The following is a 15,299-nucleotide window of genomic DNA, read 5'->3' as shown; positions in this document are numbered from 1 at the left end:
ATATTAACAAATTGCATCGTAGATTAGATCCCTAAGCTCTGATACCACTTGAAAGAGCTTGGGAAAGGATCTAGATCTTGATAACAACGATGCACATATTGATTCTTATACGATTAGGCTTTGAATACATTATGTATGTGTAGTGTGTGTATTGAGAGAACAATCGGACAGAGTAACGAGAGAGAATTGATTACTGAACTGAAAACTTGAAAAACTTACATTAATTAAGAATTTACAGAATATATATAGGGGATGACCACATTCGTTAACTTAACAGTTAATGAATGTGTCATTCGTTACATTAAACCATACGAATGAACTCCTCATTCGTTAATACTTTAACCTATAACGAATAGCCCTCATTCGTTATTCTCTTTCGTTAAACAGGGTTAACGAATGAGCTTACAATTAGACGAATGTGTTACACTCGTTACAGGGTAACGAATGTAACATTACATTAGAGCGAATGGCCCATTTAGCCATATTTACATTAAGACCCCTATACTTTAAACTAATTACATTAATGCCCTGATAAAGACTGAGACGTACAAAACGTGTATCAACACTTACTTGCTTATTTGTTTATTTATCGCATTTGGAGAGGTTAATCATAATCTTATTCTAGCATAATCATAGGACCGTCATAATGTAGCATCCACGTTTTCGAATTTATAAATATAATGAGTTTTATTCAATTATCGTGTGTTGCTACTTACAGTTATTAAAGGATAATAAGAAGAAAGGATAAGACTAAGAATGATTATGGGCTTGAAAACGATTATGGGCCTAAAGCGTTTGGGCTCAGCCTATTTAAACCCTAAAACCCTAACTATTATTATTATTATTATTATTATTATTTATTATTATTATTATTATTATTATTATTATTATTATTATTATTATTATCCTCAGCATTCCCTTTTCATCATATCATCATCAGACACACACATGCTCCCAACATAAACCTCCCATGCACACAAACATTCCACCTTTTCATTCAATCCAAGATCTGGGGTAAAAGTTGGTATACTGTTCATCTAAGGAGAGCTTACGTAGAGATTTCAAGTTATTCTAGATCTAGCCTAAACCTAATCTTTAATGTATGTGTTATGTTAAGATTTATCATGTTGATTCATCTTCATCTTGTTTCTATTTCTGGTTAAGATCTAAAGATAAGCAAATAAATCTTGAAAGTTGGGAAACGAAACGAACCTATAAACCCGATTTAAATAAACACTAATCGCACCAAATAAATGAGTTAAGATTCAGATTAAAATACTTGACAAAATATACAAACATCTATTAAGTCGGATTTCGCTTTAAATGATCGGACATAGTATATGTATGTACTTGTAAAATGAGTTCGGTTCCATGAATGAGGTCCAATTGGTTATGAGTTCGAACCCAAATTGTTTAAGTGAGATCCGGACTTGAACCCAAACGGTTCGAATAGGAACAAGGAGACTCGGCTCCAGCTTGGTTCGAGTAGGGTTAAAAGGAGTCGAGTCCCTATCGGCCCGACTTAAGAGAAAAGGGAGGAATCAAATGGAAGTTATGGGGATGGTCGACTCGAATTTTGAGTCGAGTGGATGGACTCGAGCGGAATAAAATGACTCGACTAAAACGAGTCGAGCGGGTGTAGGATAGGGTCGACTCGACTGGGCTTAGTGACTCGATCCAAGTGAGAGAATCAATTGGAAGTTAACTACCTGAGTAGATGAGCCGACTCATCAGCTCGACTTCGTTGGCCCGAGTCCAGTAGAGTGGTTTTTGGGAGTCGACTCAACCATTGGATCGACTTGATTGGATCAGTGAATCGGCCTGACTCTAGTTGATTTAGTACATGGAGGGTATTCGACCCAAATTGAATCGACCAGAACCAAAGAACTCGACTCAAGTAGTCAAGTCAAATGGAGAGCAGTACTCGATTAGAATGAGGTGAGGGAGGGACTCGCCTCGATCAATGAGTCGAGTGGGGGACCTTGTGTCACACCCCGGTCCAGGGCCTAGAGGTGTAACCAGCAGTTGGTACCTGTTTTGTAAATATATCAGAGTAGTGGGTTCATTTTAGCGGAAGTCTTTATATATTAAAATATTAGTTTACATTATCAAAATTACTCGGAATTTAAACACCCGAGTTTTAGTTTTACAAAACAGTGTTATTAATAATACAAGGATTCATGATTTCCCAAAACGAGCCATCTAGAGCGATCTTCTATGACTCCAATCCTTGTATACCATCTATGGTCATCTAATTACCTGCAAGGGTGGGAAAAACACGTCAGCTATATGCTGGTGAAACGTTGACTCGATAAAACATTTATAACAGTCGTTAAATACAAACATAGTTTTCTGTTTCACAAACTCAGCAGGAATGCCTGTTCATTCCCGGGATTTATACCACTGCCCTACACACACAATTCAAAGGTTCCCCGACTACATAGCCCCTGTTCGAAGACAATCTTCCCCTAGGCTATGTAACCCTGTTGGAGAACTGGTTATGACTGACTTGGTTTTGTATGCCAATTATCAGTTATGTTTGGATCCAGACACATGTGTATTCAGTCTGAGTTGCTTTTTATTATCTATTTTGTATTATAACGATTTTAGAGATTTTATCTCATGCAAAAATTTATCAGACTCTTTGTAATAAACAACCAGTCTGTTACAAGAGTAAAATCAGTTCAGACAGTAAAAATGTTAACGTGTTCACCTTATATAATCAGTAGGAAATATCAACCTCTTTGGCTTAAGTATGCTATTAACCTATATATCATAATAGGTTTGCATAAGTACCTAGTTGGTATTATTCAGCAGATTTTAAGTCTGTTACAGTTTCAGCAGACTCGAGGTCTGATTCAATTTAGCATACTCGAGGTCTGATCAGCAGACTCTTAGGTCTGACCTAACCTTAGTATAGTTATAGTCGTTTTATGAAAATACTTTTGGATTTTCATATGACGTTTGGAATAGCACGCTTTGGCCTAAAAAGGATATCACGTTGGCAAACTTCTCCAGGTAAGCAAACGGGTCCCGCGGTTGATTGGGATGTATACGAATTGCTTTCCTTAGGCAAGAAGAGTCTACTAATGATACCCCCCCCCTTCCAGTTACTACATGCCCGTCAAAATAATAGTTTTGATAGCATTACTTCACGTGAAAGCAATGTCTTTGCTTTATAAAACATTAATTGGAAAATAATTACAGTTTAACGGCTATACCCTTAACTAAGCTATATCTTATGTACTTAAAGTAACTAGTAAAGTAACTTAACCTTAATCCTATCTTAATCGGCTCGACGGGACTTAAGAACTTAAGAAATCAGCAGTTTTTCAGCTTCTACTTCGTTTACAAGATTAGCAGCTCGTTAAACAGCGTAACGACACCTCGTTTCTTCACGAAAACAGCCCTCGACACCCTAGAACACCCTTGGCACGATTACCTAGGTTAAGTGTGTGAAATGAAAATGAGATGAAATGGCTTGAACCCGTAGCTGCCCTTTTATAGGCGAGTTTTGCAGACCATCGCGTAGCGCGATGGCCTTTTTCCCCAAGGCCATCGCGTAGCGCGACGCCGCAATTAATCAGAAGCTGCCACGTGTTGACACGTGGTTGACCACGTGTTCCGGGTTACTTAACCTGGTCATCGCGTAGCGTGATGGACCAGTTGGGTTTGGTCGTCGCGTAGCGCGACGCCCCCCTTTTTCTTGAACTGTGTGATTCTCTGTCGCATAGCGTGACGGAGTTAGTCAGGAGACCATCGCGTAGCGCGATTGGTCTCAAAATTCAATTTTTTTCATTTTCAGTCCTTTAACTTCCAGAATTGGCATTTTTAGCCCAAAATTAGATGGGGTGTTTTCACGGTGTTACACTTTGAGACCCGACCCAATGAACCGAGTGGACATAAGGGGAAGTCGACCCGAACCTCGTCTAATGACACAAAGAAGCTCGACCCAAATGTGTTAGGTGTAACGATTCCGACGAAACCAGGTATACCTTAACCGGTAGACAATAGTTACGTTATATTTAATGTCGGGTACATGAATTACCATAATAATTATACGAGAATATATGGTTCACTGTATTGATTATACGTGAATATATAATTCATCGTATTGAATATGCGATTAATCGATTGATAGTTATTGAAACCCGAAAGAATCGAGGGTTCAATTATAGATGATATCTATAATATTTAGTGATTTTACGAAGCATCAATGCTTCGGGATAAGTAAAGTACGGCACAGAAAAAGAATTTCGATTTAATGGTACGTCGGTACATTAAACGAAACCTTTAATACCAAACCAAGCAAGAGACGATCGATCAAGCCGAAAAAGATGCGCAATTATTAATAATATGATGTTTTAAATTAATAAATGTCATGGTTTAAGTTTTTAAAGTTTTTAAATCGATTTTATATAAATTTCATTTTTAAGACGAAAAATACCGTTTTAGCCTCGTTTTAAGCCGACTTAAACATTTAAACGAAAAACGAACTAAACCAGATTATCCAAAACATTATCCGGATTGCGGATATCCAAACATGTGGCTAAGAATGAAGAGGTGGGTCCCACCCCACCCCCTCAAACTTCCGATCGGACCATGGGTTCCCCATTCCTTTATCATTTTTTTTTCTAAACAACATGGCAACATTCCATCTTCTCTTCCACTTTCATGAACTCAAAACCGATATTTGGAGCAAGAAAACCGAGGTAAAAAACGAGTTAATCACGTGTTCATCTTCGTTTCTTGAGGTTGTTTGCAAGAAAATGAGGTTTCAAAGATGAAAACCGATTCTTGCATGATCAAGTGATGTATACGGGTTATACAAGGGATCTTGGTCCAAGAAAGGAGTTAAACGAACCAAAAACGAATTTTTACGGTTTAAATCTTTGTTTTTGAATCATAACCGAAACTATAGTGTAAGAGGCTTGATCGTGAGTGTAACTTGCTTGGTATTGTGGTATGTTGGTTGTAGGTTCTGTATTTAGTGGTAGATAAGGCGGAAAAACGAGTTTGTAGCTTGTAGTGGCGGAGATCGAAAGGTATATTCGGTTTATGTTCGGTTTTGGAGTTTTTGGACAGATTGTTGATGGTTTAGAGTTAGGTCATGAAATTTTACAGAGGTGTTAAATACATGAAAATATGAGTTCTGTGAATTTTTGGAAAAAGGATGAATATTTGGTGAATTTAATGCTCGGTTTTGGCCAAAAATGGTGAAAAATAGTTAAATATCATGAAAAATTCTGGAAAATTCCAGATAAGCGTTTTATAACATTTAAAAGTCACACACAAAATTTGAGGTCAGTTGGAGAAGTCTAAGTAGGCTTTTCGGTTAAACTAATTCTAGGGTTTTCTAGCTCGGTTTTAGTGAAAATGGCATGTAAAAAGAGATTTTGGTTCTAGAAAAATTACATGGGACTATGTGGATGGCAGGGGACATCCAGGAAAAATTTGGGATTTTTCTAAGGTCGTTTGGTATTTACGACATATTTAGTGTTTAAATGGTGTTTAAAAATAAATAAATAAATTTTAAATATAAAAATTAATTCTGGAAATATTTTTATAAAATTCCCCACTGTCAAAAAGTGATTTGTGCAAAATTTCAAGATCCGAGATTAAACGGATAATTATTTATGCAAAAACAAACTTTTAAAGCTTAAAACGAGTAAACCGGTAAAGCTCGCTTAAGCGAGCTGACTGGTGTATAAAAACGCTAAAAATGAACTATTTTCATATAATTGAGTTAAACAAGTAAAAATAAATCATCCGAAAATAATTCGGATGATTTAGGTAATTTTTATCCGATAAAACAGTTTCCGGTGCACTAAAGACGGAAACGGGTCCCGCGGCCAATCGGGGCGTCTAAACCGAGCTCTAATTTCACAACTTAAATTAAATTATCAGTCAACCACTATTTTCGGGTCGTGTGTGACCAAACTCATTTTTGAAACGTAAAAACGGATAACCGTGCTAGGCACGCAAAACGGGGAAACGAACTAATAAAAATTTTGACCACTGAACTCTAAACGATATCACAATCTGAGTCCGGAGAAGTGTTTCTGGGTTAACATTGCCCCCGGAACGGGTACAGTACTGGGTTAACAGTGTCCCCAGATGTACCGGTTAACACGGTTAAAGTTATATTAATAATGAGTGTATAGTAACGATCGTAGGGATCATATTACAGATTGGACGTGTTAACTGATAATGATTGTTGTTACCTGCTTGCATGTGCTAAGGTGAGTTTCACGAGCCCCGTTTTCTGAATTGTTTTCAAATATTTTCCCGGGGCGGAAGCATGTTACTATTGAAATGTTTAAGTACTTACTGAACGCATGGATTTGCATGTATTTATAAATATTTGATTGTACGGGAATCGTACGGAATGGGTACAGTACTGGGTTAACAGTGTCCCCAGATGTCCCTAGAAGTGTTTCCGGGTTAACATTGCCCCCGGAGTGGGTACAGTACTGGGTTAACAGTGTCCCCAGATGTCCCTAGAAGTGTTTCCGGGTTAACATTGCCCCCGGAATGAGTACAGTACTGGGTTAACAGTGTCCCCAGATAATATTATATTATGATATTGATTCATCAAGGTTTACTCAAATTGTGAAACTCACCAACTATTCGTAGTTGACCGTATTCTCACATGCTTTTCAGGTACAATTAAGATGAAGTGATTGCTTACGTGCTAAGTGCTTGATGTGTGTAAGATTTGCGTGCGGGATGTTAGGATACATTATAATAAATAGAATTATGTATGGTATGGTGTGTGTATCACCTAGACGGTAATGAAATACGAGATAATGTAATTTGAAGTATATTAATGTATTCAGTTTTCTTTATAAACAATGTGGTTGATATCAGAGGTGTCTGTTGCATCCCGTTTACGTTTCCGCTGCGATTACGGGGTGTTACAGAACTTGGTATCAGAGCCATTGGTTATAAAGAATTAGGATGTCTTTAAAAGATACCCAAAATATAACCAGTAGCTCAAGTATTATAGGATCTGAATATCAACTAATAATATATAGTGACGAGATCTGGATGAACTTGGATGGACAAGTGAGTTATTATGGTCCGGAACATAATAACAGACTTGTCCGCACGAGGGAATTCAGGGGAAGTCACGGGGAACATTAATAGGTAAAAATGGCAACATATGTGTAAAGTATATAATATTATTTATGCGTGCTAATGTGTATATATATGTGCATATCTTGTGGGTACAAGTATTGAGAAATAAGACCCGGATAAGGAACCGGGGGATGAAATAATAAAAGTACTGAGGATGCTGAAATTCCTAGAGCATCGGTCGATGATAAGTCTGACTTATCGGGCTATAGTTATGATAGTACCAAGTTAGATCTCCTGTTTGACATTAACCAGAAATATCTAGTAACCGTCACTCCCAACAAAAATTGATAAATCCCTTACCCTACCAACACCGGTACCGTATATCCTAATAACCCCATATGTTCACCCGAACCGCCGACCCTCACGTACGGACGGATCTGTACCTGAACCCATTCTTATTCCATTAAGGTAAATAAATAAATAAATAAATAAAATAAAACAAAATAAAATAATAATAATAATAATAATAATAATAATAATAATAAATTTGATAATAAATGAGCAGATAAAAATAATATATATAGAAATATATATGTGTATTTCTCACTCTCAAACGTATGAGTCATACCACCTCCAGATCGTGAATCACCGATTTTAGCGAACCTAGAACGCCTGAGGACAATGACTGAGCAAGTAATAGAGTTTCCCATAATAGTAATTGATAATATTTGAAGGCAACCCATGTCGCGCGATTACCTTGAACCTTGCAATTCCCTATGCTATCCTTACATCCGTTAGATGCCTATACCCATGTATACTCGAATAGAATGATTACCCATACGCAAAGAAGCTTTGGAATCATTATAGCATAGTTGGTTGTTTGTTCGTAGGTGGTATACCGTGTATGTCGATACAAATAGACACAGATATTATAACTCCGTGGTACGTAATCGTTTGGTGCTCACGGTGAGCATGTACCGGTTATGCTGACATGCAGAAGGATATTGAAATCAAGCATATTAAACATTAATCTTTGTTGAGAAAGATCTATATGTCAGTTGGTGACAAGGGTTATGAAACATATTTAAACGTTAACCGACGTTAGGTTAAGTCCATATATTATTATATTTGTGAGACATATATACTAGATACTGGTATGTGTAATATGTATGATAATATTTGGTGTGTATGTGTACCTGTTGTTATGATTGAGCTGGTAACGAGTTATAAGGTGAGATTAGTATTGATTACTGCGTACGGGATGAGTACGGCAGAATGACATAAAAAGAGTAACTCCAATGATGGAGATTGATATGATTCAGTTGATTGCTCAAAGATAGCAGATGATGATACCGAATGTTGTATCACAGATCACTGCTAGTGTTGATGCAAATGTGATCGCAGAATTATAGATCGAGCAATCACATGATTGTGAATATTTCAATTCTTAGTGTTATTACTAAGAGTGATAATGTTCCACCGAATACTATTATGACTACAAGTATTAGTTATAAACTAAACATGAATAGTAGTCGTAATGAATTAGATCCGGTATGAAGGATATGTTTGTTGGTTGTGTTAAGGAAATTATTAATAGTTTACTGAGGGTAAAGGGAGGAATAGATTAGCGAGTGGATAGAAAAGATCGAAGTGGTTAAGGATATTGGTAAGAGTCTAGAACATTGTGTAGTGAAATATGCTACAGATATGTTGGTAGATTATGTTGTATCGTGATGGAACACGATGGTATAAAATTATAGTTAGAAAATTTTTACTCAGATGATGTGGTCAGAATTTAAAATTCTTGTACTAGAGCACTTTTATTCGAGTAATTAAGTTCAGAGATTGGAAACTGAACTATGGAAGATAGAAATGTTGTGTGCTGATCACTTAGAACACGCTAATCGTTTGAAGGAATTGTCATGTCTGGTAACATGGCTAATTACTCCTGAAACTAAGCGAAGTGAGCGCTATATCGGGGACTAACTCCATCGATAAGGAGTATAGTCAATCCTGTAAAATATACAACCTTCGGAAGGGTTGTGTCACAAGCCAGCATTGATATATTTGACTCTATGGGAAGCAGACTGGAAGGACGTTAGGTGAGACGTCGAGTGTTAAAGAAGAGAAATGATAAAGGAATAGTGCAAGATAGGCTTTTGAATAAGTAGGTATGTCCTACAACCCATAATTATACTAAGACTAGTTCTGGTGTGAAAACATGAACCGCATGAAGGGTCCTTCCCTAAATGTGGAAAATATGGTTATCGGCAGGAAGAAGAATGTCGAGTGATAGTAGGCCACAGGTGTGGTAAAGATGGACGTAATGCCCCAATTGTAGAACCAATTGAAGCCATGTGAACCGGCAACCCCAACCCATTCGTGTACAGCCACTCCGAACCCAACAACTTCAATAACAATCCATCCAAAGAAACCAAATTATGCCAAACAGTTGTACTTGCTATGAATGTGGCAGTACAGAACGTTTCAAGAGAAATTGCCCAAAGTTGAACCAAGGTGTCGTTGGAAGACGAACCTCATGACAAGCATCAACCACTGATCAAGCAAGGAGCCGTGCTTTTGTGAGTAATTCGAATAAAGCACGTCATGATCCAAAGATGGTATTAAGTATGTTGTAGTTTTAAATCAATAGGCTTCAGTGATATTTTTACGGTCGCCGATAGAAGTTAGTTCCTGTTAACCTCCTACCATTTGGAAAGATACCGATTAGTGAAACTATAGAACCCTATACTGTAGAATCGCTAACGGTAAATCCCTAATGGTTAACTAAATTGTTCGGAATTGTCCTATTATTCTGAACGATTAACCTTTCCTTATTGACCTACGACCAGTAAAGTTAAGAAGTTTTGACGTAATAGTTAACATGGATTGGCTAACTCAACATGAAGCTGAAATCAAATATGAAAAGAAGATGATTAAAAGCTATCTTTCGGACGATGAAGCGATTAGATACAGAGAAAAGTATTTAAAAGAAAACATATAGAAGATGTTTCGGTGATACGTAAATATCCAGAAGTTTTCCCAGAAGAACTTCCTGGATTACCGCCAACCCGACAGGTCGAATTCAGAATCGATTTAATACCTCAAGCTGGCCCTGTTGCTAAGGCATCTTACTGACTTGCACCAACTGAAATGCAAGAATTATTGGATAAGGTTTTATACGATCTGGTTAGTCACCATGGGGTGCACCAGTGTTATTTGGGAAATGAAGGACGGAAGTGTTAGGATATGTATTGATTAGGGAGAATTGAATAAAGTGACGATCAAGAATAGGTATTCACTTCTTCGAAGTAAATGATCTATTTAACCAACTGCAAGGGGCGATTTATTTTTAGAAAATTGATCTTAGATATAGTTATCACCAAATGAAAAGTCCAAGAGGAGGACGTTGCAACAACAGCGTTTCAGACTCGTTACGGCCATTATGAATTCTTATTTATGCCGTTCGGGCTAACAAGTGTGCCGGCAGTGTTCATAGAACTCATGAACCGAGTCTGTAAACTTTATTTTGACAAATTTGTCATAGCATCCATTGATGATATTTTGATATATTTGCAACGTAAGGAAGAGCACGAACGACGTCTAAGGAAAATGGTGGAAGTGTTAAAGCAAGAGGAGTTATACGCGAAGTTTTCGAAATGTGACTTTGAATACAGAATGCATAATCCCTTGGTCATGTTGTAAAGCAACAAGGATTTCACATAGATTCAAATAAGATAGAAACCATTAAAATTGGCAGTCACCCAAGGCGCCAAAGGAAACGTGCCAATTTTTAGGACTAGCCGGAGACTATCAGCGGTTTATTAAAGAATTTTTAGCATTACCCAACTCATAATCCTTTGTACGACGCAAATGTACAAATTTTATAGATGATAAGAGACCGCAGTCTCATATTCAACGAAGATGGGTCAAGTTGTTAAGCGAGTATGACTGTGACATCCGTTATCACCCCGGCCAGGCTAACGTCGTAGCCGATGCCTTGAGTAGGAAAGATCGGGTTAAGCCATTGCGAGTGCGAGCGCTGGGGATGATAGTCCAGTCGAACCTTTCGGACCTGATTCGAGTCGCTCAACGTGAGGCGTTGAAAGAGGAACAGTTGGAAAAGGAGGGACTTTACGGCAATGAGAAGAATTTCGAACAGCGCGTGGACGAAATTCTCTACTTCAAATATCGGGTTTGGATCCCGACCCTCCATGACCTTCGTGAATTAATCATGGACGAAGCGCATAGATCGAAATATTCCATACATCCGGGATCGGATTTGACTATTGATAATACGAATATCTGAAAGAATTTTATTAATGGCCGAGTTTGGAGAAAGATATGGTTACATATGTTGGTGAATATGTAAGTTATGCAGGAGATAAGGCTGCACACCGAAAACCCTAGGGAACGCCACAACGACAGAAAATTCGCCAATGATAGTGGGAATAGATTACAATGGATTTCGGGACGAAAATTCCCAAGGTATATCAAAGGCATGATGTAAATTGGGTAATCGCGGATCGATTAACTAATCCTCGCATTTCATCCCAATCCATGATGATTACCACAATGAATTCTCGCCCAAATTCCTGATGGTGAAATGGTATCTCGTCGTGGAGTACCATTTTCAATGATCTCAGATCGAAATAGTCATTTTACTTCCATTATTGGAAGGCGGGGAAGGAAGCATCGAGAGCTTGAAGTTTTCTATGGGTGAAGTAATTATCACCATTTTGTTAAATTGAAAATGGGCGTCAATCAAGCCATTTCTTTCAAATTGATTCGAGAAACAATCAATCGTATTTATAATATTTAAGATAAGTTGAAAGCAGCGCGAGATTGGCAAAGGATTTATGCCAGCATTCAAGGGAAACCATTGTCACTGGAAAGAGGTGACAAGGAATTTTTAAGGCATCACCTTCGAGAGGTGATATAAGGTTTGGCAAAACCGAAAATAGCTCCTTAATATATTGGACCTTATGAGACTATCTCCATGATTGGTCATTTAGTTTATCGATTAAAGTACTCCAGGGGCTAAGTACTATACATGATGTTTTGCCATGAATACGGATTGAAAAGTACCTAAGCGATGAGGCAACGAGAGTACTAGTAATGGAGGTACTCATAGAAGACATGCTTGATATCATAAATAATTCCGTAGAGATAGTAGACGGGAAAACTAAACAGTTTGGACGTACCAAGCTTTATTGATTAAGATTAAGTGGAATTCACCACGAGGACCAGATTATACCTGGTAACGCGAGGGTGAATTCGGAAGGAAAAAAAAACCCCCACCTTCCTCTCGGGAAGGGGATAGTGGACGTGTAAAATTTCGAGGACGAAATTTCTTAACGGGGGGAGAATGTAACGATTCCGACGAAACCAGGTATACCTTAACCGATAGACAATAGTTACGTTATATTTAATGTCGGGTACATGAATTACCATAATAATTATACGAGAATACATGGTTCACTGTATTGATTGTACGTGAATATATAATTCATCGTATTGAATATGCGATTAATCGATTGATAGTTATTGAAACCCGAACGAATCGAGGGTTCAATTATAGACGATATCTATAATATTTAGTGATTTTATGAAACATCAATGCTTCGGGATAAGTAAAGTACGGCACAGAAAAAGAATTTCGATTTAATGGTACGTCGGTACATTAAACGAAACCTTTAATACCAAACCAAGCAAGAGACGATCGATCAAGCCGAAAAAGATGCGCAATTATTAATAATATGATGTTTTAAGTTAATAAATGTCATGGTTTAAGTTTTTAAAGTTTTTAAATCGGTTTTATATAAATTTCATTTTTAAGACGAAAAAGACCGTTTTAGCCTCGTTTTAAGCCGAGTTAAACATTTAAACGAAAAACGAACTGAACCAGATTATCCAAAACATTATCCGGATTGCGGATATCCAAACATGTGGCTAAGAATGAAGAGGTGGGTCCCACCCCACCCCCTCAAACTTCCGATCGGACCATGGGTTCCCCATTCCTTTATCGTTTTCTTTTTTCTAAACAACATGGCAACATTCCATCTTCTCTTCCACTTTCATGAACTCAAAACCGATATTTGGAGCAAGAAAACCGAGGTAAAAACCGAGTTAATCACGTGTTTATCTTCGTTTCTTGAGGTTGTTTGCAAGAAAATGAGGTTTCAAAGATGAAAACCGATTCTTGCATGATCAAGTGATGTATACGGGTTATATAAGGGATCTTGGTCCAAGAAAGGAGTTAAACGAACCAAAAACGAATTTTTACGGTTTAAATCTTTGTTTTTGAATCATAACCGAAACTATAGTGTAAGAGGCTTGATCGTGAGTGTAACTTGCTTGGTATTGTGGTATGTTGGTTGTAGGTTCTGTATTTAGTGGTAGATAAGGCGGAAAAACGAGTTTGTAGCTTGTAGTGGCGGAGATCGAAAGGTATATTCGGTTTATGTTTGGTTTTGGAGTTTTTGGACAGATTGTTGATGGTTTAGAGTTAGGTCATGAAATTTTACAGAGGTGTTAAATACATGAAAATATGAGTTCTGTGAATTTTTGGTAATTTTTGGAAAAAGGATGAATATTTAATGAATTTAATGCTCGGTTTTGCCCAAAAATGGTGAAAAATAGTTAAATATCATGAAAAATTCTGGGAAATTCCAGATAAGCTTTTTATAACATGTAAAAGTCACACACAAAATTTTAGGTCAGTTGGAGAAGTCTAAGTAGGCTTTTCGGTTAAACTAATTCTAGGGTTTTCTAGCTCGGTTTTAGTGAAAATGGCATGTAAAAAGAGATTTTGGTTCTAGAAAAATTACAGGGGACTATGTGGATGGCAGGGGACATCTAGGAAAAATTTGGGATTTTTCTAAGGTCGTTTGGTATTTACGACATATTTAGTGTTTAAATGGTGTTTAAAAATAGATAAATAAATTTTAAATATAAAAATTAATTCTGGAAATATTTTTATAAAATTCCCCACTGTCAAAAAGTGACTTGTGCAAAATTTCAAGATCAGAGATTAAACAGATAATTATTTATGCAAAAACAAACTTTTAAAGCTTAAAACGAGTAAACCGGTAAAGCTCGCTTAAGCGAGCTGACAGGTGTATAAAAACCCTAAAAATGAACTATTTTCATATAATTGAGTTAAACAAGTAAAAATAAATCATCCGAAAATAATTCGGATGATTTAGGTAATTTTTATCCGATAAAACAGTTTCCGGTGCACTAAAGACGGAAACGGGTCCCGCGGCCAATCGGGGCGTCTAAACCGAGCTCTAATTTCACAACTTAAATTAAATTATCAGTCAACCACTATTTTCGGGTCGTGTGTGACCAAACTCATTTTTGAAACGTAAAAACGGATAACCGTGCTAGGCACGCAAAACGGGGAAACGAACTAATAAAAATTTTGACCACTGAACTCTAAACGATATCACAATCTGAGTCCGGAGAAGTGTTTCTGGGTTAACATTGCCCCCGGAACGGGTACAGTACTGGGTTAACAGTGTCCCCAGATGTACCGGTTAACACGGTTAAAGTTATATTAATAATGAGTGTATAGTAACGATCGTAGGGATCATATTACAGATTGGACGTGTTAACTGATAATGATTGTTGTTACCTGCTTGCATGTGCTAAGGTGAGTTTCACGAGCCCCTTTTTCTGAATTGTTTTCAAATATTTTCCCGGGGCGGAAGCATGTTACTATTGAAATGTTTAAGTACTTACTGAACGCATGGATTTGCGTGTATTTATAAATATTTGATTGTACGGGAATCGTACGGAATGGGTACAGTACTGGGTTAACAGTGTCCCCAGATGTCCCTAGAAGTGTTTCCGGGTTAACATTGCCCCCGGAGTGGGTACAGTACTGGGTTAACAGTGTCCCCAGATGTCCCTAGAAGTGTTTCCGGGTTAACATTGCCCCCGGAATGAGTACAGTACTGGGTTAACAGTGTCCCCAGATAATATTATATTATGATATTGATTCATCAAGGTTTACTCAAATTGTGAAACTCACCAACTATTCGTAGTTGACCGTATTCTCACATGCTTTTCAGGTACAATTAAGATGAAGTGATTGCTTACGTGCTAAGTGCTTGATGTGTGTAAGATTTGCGTGCGGGATGTTAGGATACATTATAATAAATAGAATTATGTATGGTATGGTGTGTGTATCACCTAGACGGTAATGAAATATG

This window comes from Bidens hawaiensis, unplaced genomic scaffold, assembly GCF_021521415.1.
Source record: "Bidens hawaiensis isolate Kalapana, Puna unplaced genomic scaffold, B.hawaiensis_p1.1 tig00023068_1, whole genome shotgun sequence".
NCBI lineage: Eukaryota > Viridiplantae > Streptophyta > Magnoliopsida > Asterales > Asteraceae > Bidens > Bidens hawaiensis.
The sequence above is the reverse complement of the archived record's forward strand: the minus strand, read 5'-3'. Positions refer to the sequence as shown.